Consider the following 12,170-nt stretch of genomic DNA (forward strand, 5'->3'; position numbering starts at 1 on the left):
AGCACAGGCTCAGTAGTTGTGGCGCACGGGCTTAGCTGTTCCGCGGCATGTGGGATCTTCCCGGATCAGGGCTTGAACCTGTGTCCCCTGCATTGGCAGGCGGATTCTTAACCACTGCGCAACCAGGGAAGTCCCTCTTGTCTCTTTTAATTGGATTTCTGCTCCATTTCTTTCTTCCCATTGCATTGTATTTGCTGGGCGTGGGGGTTGTTTATCCTGTAGTTGCCCCCAGTATGCATTTTGACAAATGCTTCCCTGTAGTGTACTTTCACATCTTTCTCTGTTTCTACTTCCTGGGAATTGGTAGTTCAGTCTGGAGGCTTGAACATATGCAGGTTCATCCTTTCTGGCAAGACCACTTAATCATGGTGTCACTTTCTTCCGTCATGAAGGAATGTCTGGTTTCTCTTTGTGATGTTAGCAGTCACTGATGAATAGTGTCTCTATCCACTAATTCATAATTGGTGGAAAAATCACAATATTCTAATTATATCATTCCTTCTTTATTCACTAGAAGAATACTTTTTTTTTGGCTGCACGGTCTGGCTTGCAGGATTTTTCAGTTCCCCGACCAGTGATCGAACCCGGGACCTTGGCAGGGAAAGCACGGAGTCCTAACCCAGACCATCAGGGAATTCCCTAGAAGAATACATTTATTAAAAGAAACTTTTTCTTATCTATTTGGTTACCAAGTGTTATAATTCACATGGAAAAGGCAGGATAAATCCTTGATTGTTTCCTTTTATTTACCAGTTTACAGAATAGTTGGTTCTCTAGCATTCTCTAGTGGTGATCAATCCAGTTTTTTTTTTTTTTTTGTGGTACGCGGGCCTCTCACTGCTGTGGCCTCTCCCATTGCGGGGCACAGGCTCCGGACGCGCAGGCCCAGCGGCCACGGCTCACGGGCCCAGCCGCTCCGCGGCACGTGGGATCCTCCCGGACCGGGGCACGAACCCGTATCCCCTGCATCGGCAGGCGGACTCTCAACCACTGCGCCACCAGGGAAGCCCAATCCAGTTTTTTAAAATAAGAGTAATTATGAATTCATGGATGTAAACATCCTTAAAGTGTTTCAATCCACTGCTGTCATTATCTTTACTGTTGCTCAAATTTTCCCATCTTCAGGTGGGAAGTTCTTCAAGTTGGCTTCTGACATTAGACCCTCATATAGTCAGAAACTTCCTTGCTTTATGGTGACAAGATGTTTCAGGCTTATATCATATAATTCCTGCCTCAAATCTGGATTCAGCCATTTCTCCAAGGAGCCTTGGTTTCTTCTTGGGGAAACAGAATTTCAAGACCACAAATTGGATGACAGAGGATGTTCACTGTTTCTAAGCCTTTTTAGTAGAAAGACCTAGGGCATCTATATTTTATTGATACTTCCAATTCAAATTCAGGACTATAGGGTATTAACTTCTCTCACATTTGTATCTCCTTTTGTGTTATTTCTATTTCAAAACTTAGTAGTTTAAAACAACACACATTATGTCATAGTTTTCATGTGTCAGGAATCCAGGTATGGCTCAACTGGGTCCTCTGCTTCAGAGTCTCTCAAGACTGAAATCACGGTGTTAAACAGGGCTAGTGTCTAATCAGAAGGCTTGGCTGGGGATGGATCTGCTTCCAAGTTCACATGGTTGTTGACAGGATTCTGTTCCTTGAGGGTTCTTGGACTGAGGGCCTTAATTACTCAGTTACTTGCTGGCTGTTGACAAGAGGGCCATGTAGGCCTCTTTAACATGGCTGCCTTTATATACTTTTAAATTTTTATTGAAGTATAGTTGATTTATAATGTGTTAATTTTTGCTGTACAGCAAAGTGATTCAGTTATACATATATATATATTCTTTTTCATATTCTTTTCCATTATGGTTTATCAGAGGATATTGAATATAGTTCCCTGTGCTATAAATAGGACTTTGTTTTTGGGTTGTTGTTGTTTATTGTTTTACTTATATTTATTTATTTATTTTTAGATTTCAGTTCCTATGGATTTTTTAAAAAATTTTAATTTTATATTGGAGTATAGTTGATTAACAATGTTGTGTAGGTTTTAGGTGTACAGCAAAGTGATTCAGTTATACATATACATTTATCTATTCTTTTTCAAATTCTTTTCCCATTTAGTTTATTACAGAGTACTGAGCAGAGTTCCTTGTGCTATATGGTAGGTCCTTGTTGGTTATCTATTTTAAAGATAGCAGTGTGTACATGTAAATCTCCAAACTCCCAGTCTATCCTTCCCCGCCACTCATCCCCCCAGTAACCATAAGTTCATTCTCTAAGTCTGTGACTCTATTTCTGTTTTATAAATAAGTTCATTTGTATCAGTTTTTTTTAGATTCCACATATCAGTGATATCATATGATGTTTGTCTTTCTCTGACTTACTTCACTTAGTATGATCATCTACAAGTCTATCCATGTTGCTGCAAATGGCATTATTTCATTCTCTTTAATGGCTGAGTAATATTCCATTGTATATATGTACCACATCTTGTTTATCCATTCATCTGCTGATGGACATTTAGGTTGCTTCCATCACCTGACTATTGTAAATAGTGCTGCAATGAACACTGGGATGCATGTATCCTTTTGAACCATGTTTTTCTCCAGATATATGCCCAGGATTGGGATTGCAGGGTCATATGATAGTTCTATTTTTAGTTTTTTAAGGAACCTCCATACTGTTCTCCACAGTAGCTGTACCAATTTACATTCCCACCAACAGCATAGGAGGGTTCCCTTTTCTCCACACCCTCTCCAGCATTTATTGTTTGTAGACTTTTTTTTTTAACATCTTTATTTGAGTATAACTGTTTTACAATAGTGTGTTAGTTTCTCCTTTACAACAAAGTGAATCAGTTATACATATACATATGTTCCCATAACTCTTCCCTCTTGTGTCACCCTCCCTCCCACCCTCCCTATTCCACCCCTCTAGGTGGTCACAAAGCACAGAGGTGAACTCCCTGTGCTATGCGGCAGCTTCCCACTAGCTATCTAATTTACATTTGGTAGTGTGTATATGTCCCTGCCACTCTCTCACATCGTCACAGCTTCCCCTTCCCCCTCCCCATATCCTCAAGTCCATGCTCTAGTAGGTCTGTGTTTTATTCCCATCCTACCACTAATCTCTTCATGACATTTTTTTTTTTAGATTCCATATATATGTGTTAGCATACGGTATTTGTTTTTCTCCTTCTGACTTACTTCACTCTGTATGACAGACTCCAGGTCTATCCACCTCATTACAAATAACTCAGTTTCATTTCTTTTTATGGCTGAGTAATATTCCATTGTATATATGTGCCACATCTTCCTTATCCATTCATCTGTTGATGGACACTTAGGTTGCTTCCATGTCCTGGCTATTGTAAATAGAGCTGCAGTGAACATTTTGGTACATGAGTCTTTTTGAATTATGGTTTTCTCAGGGTATATGCCCAGTAGTGGGATTGCTGGGTCATATGGTAGTTCTATTTGTAGTTTTTTAAGGAACCTCCATACTGTTCTCCATAGTGGCTGTATCAATTTACATTCCCACCAACAGTGCAAGAGTGTTCCCTTTTCTCCACACCCTCTCCAGCATTTATTGTTTCTAGAGTTTTTGATGATGGCCATTCTGACCGGTGTGAGATGATATCTCATTGTAGTTTTGATTTGCATTTCTCTAATGATGAATGATGTTGAGCATTCTTTCATGTGTTTGTTGGCAATCTGTATATCTTCTTTGGAGAAATGTCTATTTAGTTCTTCTGCCCATTTTTGGATTGGGTTGTTTGTTTTTTTGTTATTGAGCTGCCTGAGTTGCTTATAAATTTTGGATATTAATCCTTTGTCAGTTGCTTCATTTGCAAATATTTTCTCCCATTCTGAGGGTTGTCTTTTGGTCTTGTTTATAGTATCTTTTGCTGTGCAAAAGCTTTTAAGTTTTATTAGATCCCATTTGTTTATTTTTGTTTTTATTTCCATTTCTCTAGGAGATGGGTCAAAAAGGATCTTGCTGTGATTGATGTCATAGAGTGTTCTGCCTATGTTTTCCTCTAAGAGTTTGATAGTGTCTGGCCTTACATTTAGGTCTTTAACCCATTTTGAGTTTATTTTTGTGTATGGTGTTAGGGAGTGTTCTAATTTCATACTTTTACAGGTAGCTGTCCAGTTTTCCCAGCACCACTTATTCAAGAGGCTGTCTTTTCTCCACTGTATATCCTTCCCTCCTTTATCAAAGATAAGGTGACCATATGTGTGTGGGTTTACCTCTGGGCTTTCTATCCTGTTCCATTGATCTATATTTCTGGTTTTGTGCCAGTACCATACTGTCTTGATTACTGTGGCCTTGTAGTAGAGTCTGAAGTCAGGGAGCCTGATTCCTTCAGCTCCATTTTTCGTTCTCAAGATTGCTTTGGCTATTTGGGGTCTTTTGTGTTTCCATACAAATTGTGAAATTCTTTGTTCTAGTTCTGTAAAAAATGCCAGTGGTAATTTGATAGGGATTGCATTGAATCTGTAGATTGCTTTGGGTAATAGAGTCATTTTCACAATGTTGATTCTTCCAATCCAAGAACATGGTATATTTCTCCACCTATTTGTATCATCTTTAATTTCTTTCATCAGTGTCTTATAGTTTTCTGCATACAAGTCTTTTGTCTCCTTAGGTAGGTTTATTCCTAGATATTTTATTCTTTTTGTTGCAATGGTAAATGGGAGTGTTTTCTTAATTTCCCTCTCAGATTTTTCATCATTAGTGTATAAGAATGCCAGAGATTTCTGTGCATTAATTTTGTATCCTGCAACTTTACCAAATTCATTGATTAGCTCTAGTAGTTTTCTGGTAGCATCCTTAGTATTCTCTATGTATAGTATCATGTCATCTACAAACAGTGACAGCTTTACTTCTTCTTTTCCTATTTGGATTCCTTTTATTTCTTTATTTTCTCTTATTGCTGTGGCTAGAACTTCCAAAACTGTGTTGAATAAGAGTGGTGAGAGTGGGCAACCTTGTCTTGTTCCTGATCTTAGTGGAAATGGTTTCAGTTTTTCACCATTGAGAACAATGCTGGCTGTGGGTTTGTCATATATGGCCTTTATTATATTGAGGAAAGTTCCCTCTATGCCCACTTTCTGCAGGGTTTTTATCATAAATGGGTGTTGCATTTTGTCAAAAGCTTTCTCTGCATCTATTGAGATGATCATATGGTTTTTCTCCTTCAGTTTTTTTTTTCTTTTAAACATCTTTATTGGAGTATAACTGTTTTACAATAGTGTGTTAGTTTTTCCTTTACAACAAAGTGAATCAGTTATACATATACATATGTTCCCATATCTCTTCCCTCTTGCATCACCCTCTCTCCCACCCTCCCTATCCCACCCCTCTAGGTGGTCACAAAGCACAGAGGTGAACTCCCTGTGCTATGTGGCAGCTTCCCACTAGCTATCTAATTTACATTTGGTAGTGTATATATGTCCCTGCCACTCTCCCACTTCAACACAGCCCACCCTTCCCCCTCCCCATATCCTCAAGTCCATCCTCTAGTAAGTCTGTGTTTTATTCCTGTCCTACCACTAATCTCTTCATGACATTTTTTTCCCTTAGAGTCCATATATATGTGTTAGCATACGGTATTTGTTTTTCTCCTTCTGACTTACTTCACTCTGTATGACAGACTCCAGGTCCATCCACCTCATTATAAATAACTCAGTTTCATTTCTTTTTATGGCTGAGTAATATTCCATTGTATATATGTGCCACATCTTCCTTATCCATTCATCTGTTGATGGACACTTAGGTTGCTTCCATGTCCTGGCTATTGTAAATAGAGCTGCAGTGAACATTTTGGTACATGAGTCTTTTTGAATTATGGTTTTCTCAGGGTATATGCCCAGTAGTGGGATTGCTGGGTCGTATGGTAGTTCTATTTGTAGTTTTTTAAGGAACCTCCATACTGTTCTCCATAGTGGCTGTATCAATTTACATTCCCACCAACAGTGCAAGAGGGTTCCCTTTTCTCCACACCCTCTCCAGCATTTATTGTTTCTAGAGTTTTTGATGATGGCCATTCTGACCGGTGTGAGATGATATCTCATTGTAGTTTTGATTTGCATTTCTCTAATGATGAATGATGTTGAGCATTCTTTCATGTGTTTGTTAGCAATCTGTATATCTTCTTTGGAGAAATGTCTATTTAGTTCTTCTGCCCATTTTTGGATTGGGTTGTTTGTTTTTTTGTTATTGAGCTGCCTGAGTTGCTTATAAATTTTGGATATTAATCCTTTGTCAGTTGCTTCATTTGCAAATATTTTCTCCCATTCTGAGGGTTGTCTTTTGGTCTTGTTTATAGTATCTTTTGCTGTGCAAAAGCTTTTAAGTTTTATTAGGTCCCATTTGTTTATTTTTGTTTTTATTTCCATTTCTCTAGGAGATGGGTCAAAAAGGATCTTGCTGTGATTTATGTCGTAGAGTGTTCTGCCTATGTTTTCCTCTAAGAGTTTGATAGTGTCTGGCCTTACATTTAGGTCTTTAACCCATTTTGAGTTTATTTTTGTGTATGGTGTTAGGGAGTGTTCTAATTTCATACTTTTACAGGTAGCTGTCCAGTTTTCCCAGCACCACTTATTCAAGAGGCTGTCTTTTCTCCACTGTATATCCTTCCCTCCTTTATCAAAGATAAGGTGACCATATGTGTGTGGGTTTATCTCTGGGCTTTCTATCCTGTTCCATTGATCTATATTTCTGTTTTTGTGCCAGTACCATACTGTCTTGATTACTGTAGCCTTGTAGTAGAGTCTGAAGTCAGGGAGCCTAATTCCTCCAGCTCCATTTTTCGTTCTCAAGATTGCTTTGGCTATTTGGGGTCTTTTGTGTTTCCATACAAATTGTGAAATTCTTTGTTCTAGTTCTGTAAAAAATGCCAGTGGTAATTTGATAGGGATTGCATTGAATCTGTAGATTGCTTTGGGTAGTAGAGTCATTTTCACAATGTTGATTCTTCCAATCCAAGAACATGGTATATTTCTCCACCTATTTGTATCATCTTTAATTTCTTTCATCAGTGTCTTATAGTTTTCTGCATACAAGTCTTTTGTCTCCTTAGGTAGGTTTATTCCTAGATATTTTATTCTTTTTGTTGCAATGGTAAATGGGAGTGTTTTCTTAATTTCCCTCTCAGATTTTTCATCATTAGTGTATAAGAATGCCAGAGATTTCTGTGCATTAATTTTGTATCCTGCAACTTTACCAAATTCATTGATTAGCTCTAGTAGTTTTCTGGTAGCATCCTTAGTATTCTCTATGTATAGTGTCATGTCATCTGCAAACAGTGACAGCTTTACTTCTTCTTTTCCTATTTGGATTCCTTTTATTTCTTTATTTTCTCTTATTGCTGTGGCTAGAACTTCCAAAACTATGTTGAATAAGAGTGGTGAGAGTGGGCAACCTTGTCTTGTTCCTGATCTTAGTGGAAATGGTTTCAGTTTTTCACCATTGAGAACGATGCTAGCTGTGGGTTTGTCATATATGGCCTTTATTATGTTGAGGAAAGTTCCCTCTATGCCTACTTTCTGCAGGGTTTTTATCATAAATGAGTGTTGAATTTTGTCGAAAGCTTTCTCTGCATCTTGAGATGATCATATGGTTTTTCTCCTTCAGTTTGTTGATATGGTGTATCACGTTGATTGATTTGCATATATTGAAGAATCCTTGCATTCCTGGAATAAACCCCACTTGATCATGGTGTATGATCCTTTTAATGTGCTGTTGGATTCTGTTTGCTAGTATTTTGTTGAGGATTTTTGCATCTATGTTCATCAGTGATATTGGCCTATAGTTTTCTTTCTTTGTGACGTCTTTGTCTGGTTTTGGTATCAGGGTGATGGTGGCCTCATAGAATGAGTTTGGGAGTGTTCCTCCCTCTGCTATCTTTTGGAAGAGTTTGAGAAGGATAGGTGTTAGCTCTTCTCTAAATGTTTGATAGAATTCGCCTGTGAAGCCATCTGGTCCCGGGCTTTTGTTTGTTGGAAGATTTTGAATCACAGTTTCAATTTCAGTGCTTGTGATTGGTCTGTTCATATTTTCTATTTCTTCCTGGTTCAGTCTTGGCAGGTTGTGCATTTCTAAGAATTTGTCCATTTCTTCCAGGTTGTCCATTTTATTGGCATAGAGTTGCTTGTAGTAATCTCTAATAATCTTTAGTATTTCTGCAGAGTCAGTTGTTACATCTCCTTTTTCATTTCTAATTCTATTGATTTGAGTCTTCTCCCTTTTTATCTTGATGAGTCTGGCTAATGGTTTATCAATTTTATTTATCTTCTCAAAGAACCAGCTTTTAATTTTATTGATCTTTGCTATTGTTTCCTTCATTTCTTTTTCATTTATTTCTGATCTGATCTTTATGATTTCTTTCCTTCTGCTAAATTTGGGTTTTTTTTGTTCTTCCTTCTCTAATTGCTTTAGGTGCAAAGTTAGGTTGTTTATTCGAGATGCTTCCTGTTTCTTAAGGTATGAGTTTGTAGACTTTTTGATGATGGCCATTCTGACTGGTGTGAGGTGATATCTTATTATAATTTTTAAAAATTAATTAATTAATTATTTTGCAGTAGGAGGCCTCTCACTGTTGTGGCCTCTCCCATTGCGGAGCACAGGCTCCGGACGCGCAGGCCCAGCGGCCATGGCTCACGGGCCCAGCCGCTCCGCGGCATGTGGGATCTTCCCAGATTGGGGCACGAACCCGTGTCTCCTGCATCGGCAGGCGGACTCCCAACCACTGCGCCACCAGGGAAGCCCTCATTGTAGTTTTTTGGTTTTTTTTTTTTTTCTGGCCATGCTGTGCAGCTTGCAGGAACTTAATTCCCCAACCAGGGATGGAACCCGGGCCCCCAGCATTGGAAGCACGGAGTCCTAACCACTGGACAACCAGGGAATTCCCTCACTGTAGTTTCTTTTTTTTCTTTTTTTAACATTTATTTATTTATTTGGCTATGCTGGGTCTTAGTTGTGGTACATGGGATCTTTTTTAGTTGTGGCATGTGGGATCTTTAGCTGCAGCATGCAAACTCTTAGTTGCAGCATGTGGGATCTAGTTCCCTGACCAGGGATTGAAGCCTGATCCCCTGCATTGGGAACACAGAGTCCCAGCCACTGGATCACAGGAAAGTCCCTCTCATTGTAGTTTTTAATTTTGTTTTGTTTTGCTCTGCAGCCTGCAGGATCTTAGTTCCCCAACCAGGAATTGAACCTGGGCGCTCAGCAGTGAAAGTGTGGAGTCCTAACCACTGGACCACCAGGGAATTCCTTCGTTGTAGTTTTGATTTGCATTTCTCTAATAATTAGCGATGTTGAACATCTTTTCAGGTACCCCTTGGCCATCTGTCTTCTTTGGAGAAATGTCTATTTAGGTGTTCTGCCATTTTTGACTGGGTTGTTGTTTATTTTTCCATATTGAGCCACATGAGCTGTTTGTAAATTTTGGAGATTAATCCCTTGTCTGTCACATTGTTTGCAAATATTTTCTCCCATTCTGTGGGTTGTTTTTTCATTTTGTTTATGGTTTCCTTTGCTATACACAAGCTTTTGAGTTTAATTAGGTCCCATTTGTTTATTTTTGTTTTTATTTCCATTGCTCTAGGAGATGGATCAAAAAAGATATGGCTGTGATTTATGTGATAGTGTGCTCTGCTTATGTTTTCCTCTAAGAGTTTTACAGTATCCAGTCTTACATTTATCTCTTTAACCCATTTTGAGTTTATTTTTGTGTATGGTGTTTAAGAATGTTATAATTTAATTTTTTTACATATAGCTGTCCAGTTTTCCCAGAGCCATTTATTGAAGAGACTGACTTTTCTCCATTGTATATTCTTGCCTCCTTTGTCATAGATTAATTGACCATAGGTGCATGGGTTTATTTCTGGGCTTTCTATCCTGTTCCAGTGATCTATATTTCTGTTTTTGTGCCAGTACCATACTGTTTTGATGACTGTAGCTTTTTAGTATAGTCTGAAGTCCGGGAGCTTGATTCCTCCAGCTCCATTTTTCTTTCTCAATATTGCTTTGGCTATTCAGGGTCTTTGTGTCTCTATACAAATTTTAAGATTTTTTTGTTCTAGTTTTGTGAAAAATGCCATTGGTAATTTGATAAGGATTACACTGAATCTGTAGATTGCCTTGTATAGTAAAGTCATTTTGATAATACTGATTCTTCCAATCCAAGAACATGGTATATCTTTTCATCTATTTGGGTCGTCTTCCATTTCTTTCATCAGCGTCTTATAGTTTTCGGAGTACAGGTCTTTTGCCACCTTAGGTAGGTTTATTCCTAGGTATTTTATTCTTTTTGATGTGATGGCAAATGGGATTGTTTCCTTAATTTGTTTCTGAACTTTCATTGTTAGTGTATAGAAATGTGACAGATTTCTGTGTATTAATTTTGTAGCCTGCAACTTTACTGAATTCGTTGATGAGCTCTAGCAGTTTTCTGGTAGCATCTTTAGGATTTTCCATGTATAGTATCATTTCATCTGCAAACACTGACAGTTTTTGTTTTTTCTTTTTAATTTTATTATTATTTGGCTGTGTCATGTCTAGTTGTGGCATGTGGGATCTTTGTTGCAGCATGCGGGATCTTTGTTGCGGTATGCAGGATCTATTGTTGTGGCACGTGGGCTTCTCTAGTTATGGTGTGCAGGCTTCTCTCTGGTTGTGGTGCGCAGTCTCAGTAGTTGTGGTGCATGGACTCTCTAGTTGTAGCACGTGGGCTTCTCTCTAGTAGTGGCATGCAGGCTTCAGAGCGTGTGGGCTCAGTGGTTACAGTGCATGGGCTCACTAATTGTGGCATGTGGGTTCTACAGCACGTGAGCTTAGTTGCCCCGCAGCATGTGGGATCTTAGTTTCCTGATCATGGATTGAACCTGCATCTCCTGCATTGGAAGGCGGATTCTTAACCATGGGACCACCAGGGAAGTCCCAATAGTGACAGTTTTACTTATTCTTTTCCAAATTGGAATTCCCTTTATTTCTTTTTCTTCTCTGATTGCCATGGCTAGGACTGCCAAAACTATGTTGCATAATAGCATTGAGAGTCGACATCCTTGTCTTGTTCCTGATCTTAAAGGAAATGCTTTCAGCTTTTCACTGTTGAGTATGATGTTAGCTGTAGGTTTGTCATATATGGCCTTAATTATGTTGAGGTATGTTCACTGTGTGCCCACTTTCTGGAGAGTTTTTATCATAAATGGGTGTTGAATTTTGTCAAAAGCTTTTTCGCATCTATTGAAATGATCATAGTTTTTATTCTTCAATTTGTTGATGTGGTGTATCACACTGATTGATTTGCAGATATTGAAAAATCCTTGCCTCCCTGGGATATATCCCAGTTGATCATGGCGTATGATCCGTTTGATGTATTGTTGGATTCAGTTTGCTAGTATTTTGTTGAGGATTTTTGCATCTATGTTCATCAGTGATATTAGCCTGTAATTTTCTTTTCTTCCTTCTTCCTTCCTTCCTTCCTTCCTTCCTTCCTTCCTTCCTTCCTTCCTTCCTTCCTGTGGTATCCTTTTCTGGTTTTGATATCAGGGTGATGGTGGCCTCATAGAATGAGTTTGGGAGTGTTCCTTTCTCTGCAATTTTTTGGAATAGTTTCAGAAGGATAGGTGTTAACTCTTCTCTAAATGTTTGATAGGATTCACCTGTGAAGACATCTGGTCCTGGACTTTTGTTTGTTAGGAGTTTTTCTTTTTAATTTATTTTTGGCTGCATTGGGTCTTCGTTGCTGTGCGCGGGCTTTCTCTAGTTGCGGTGAGCGGGGCTACTCTTCCTTGCAGTGCGCAGGCTTCTAGTTGTGGTGGCTTCTCTTGTTGTGGAACATGGGGTCTAGGTGCGCGGGCTTCAGTAGTTGTAGCATGTGGCCTCAGCAGTTGTGGCTCACGGGCTCTAGAGCACAGGCTTAGTAGTTGTGGTGCACAGGTTTAGTTGCGCACGGGCTTAGTTGCTGCATGGCCTGTGGGATCTTCCTGGACCAGGGCTTGAACCCATGTCCCCTGAATTGGCAGGCAGAACCCCAACCACTGTGCCACCAGGGAAACCCGTTAAGAGTTTTTAAATCATATTTTCAACTTCAGTACTTGTGATTGGTCTGTTCATATTTTCTATTTCTTCTGTTCATATTTTCTGTT

The sequence above is a fragment of the Kogia breviceps genome, chromosome 10 (assembly GCF_026419965.1).
Source record: "Kogia breviceps isolate mKogBre1 chromosome 10, mKogBre1 haplotype 1, whole genome shotgun sequence".
NCBI lineage: Eukaryota > Metazoa > Chordata > Mammalia > Artiodactyla > Physeteridae > Kogia > Kogia breviceps.